Below are 644 nucleotides of genomic sequence, written 5' to 3' on the forward strand. Positions count from 1 at the left end.
TTTAAGTCTCAACTCTGTTCCCTATCCTGGGATAGCTTCCTGCTAATGTGCACACTGGGAGACAGCAGATGACAGCTCAAATACTTGGGTGCCTGTCACTCATGTGAGAGAGAAATTCCCAACTCCTAGCTTGAGCCTATCCCAGCACCAGCTATTGTAGGCATTTGAGCCATGAATCACCAGATGGGAACACACTTTTTCCCTCCCTCCCTCCCTCCCTCCCTCTCTCTCTCTCCCTTCCTCTCTCCATCCTCTCTTGCTCTCTCATACATAAAAATTTTAAATTTGTATTAAAAACCAAGTTTCCCCTTTAATCACTAAATCAGTACTTCAAAGTGAATCAGCAGATAGAAGGTCTCAGTTTCTTCCTCTCTGATACCACACTTGATCTTAGCCAAAAGGCCGAGAAGTGATAGTTTCTTCCTCTCTGTCACTCTGCTTCTCAAATAAAGATATGAATTAATAAATAAATAAATCTTTTTAAAAATGAGAATAGTTGAGTGAATGAACTTTACTGCAAATACATCAGTTCTAAATTTTGTATTCATATTAATTAAAGTGGCAACTTGGAAACTCATGACTGGAGCATAGGGAGATTACTGATGCCATAGACAGGAGTGTCAATTGGTAAAGTCAACAACAGG

At 40.1% G+C, this 644-nt stretch overlaps 1 pseudogene; it reads right to left on the reverse strand.

Moving 5' to 3' along the window:
* Window positions 1-261: 261 nt before the first annotated feature.
* LOC138850256 (U2 spliceosomal RNA) lies at window positions 262-414 on the reverse strand (annotated as a pseudogene).
* Window positions 415-644: the final 230 nt, after the last annotated feature.

Source organism: Oryctolagus cuniculus, chromosome 6 (assembly GCF_051225735.1).
Source record: "Oryctolagus cuniculus isolate XC-2025 breed Fujian yellow rabbit chromosome 6, ASM5122573v1, whole genome shotgun sequence".
Classification (NCBI taxonomy): Eukaryota; Metazoa; Chordata; class Mammalia; order Lagomorpha; family Leporidae; genus Oryctolagus; species Oryctolagus cuniculus.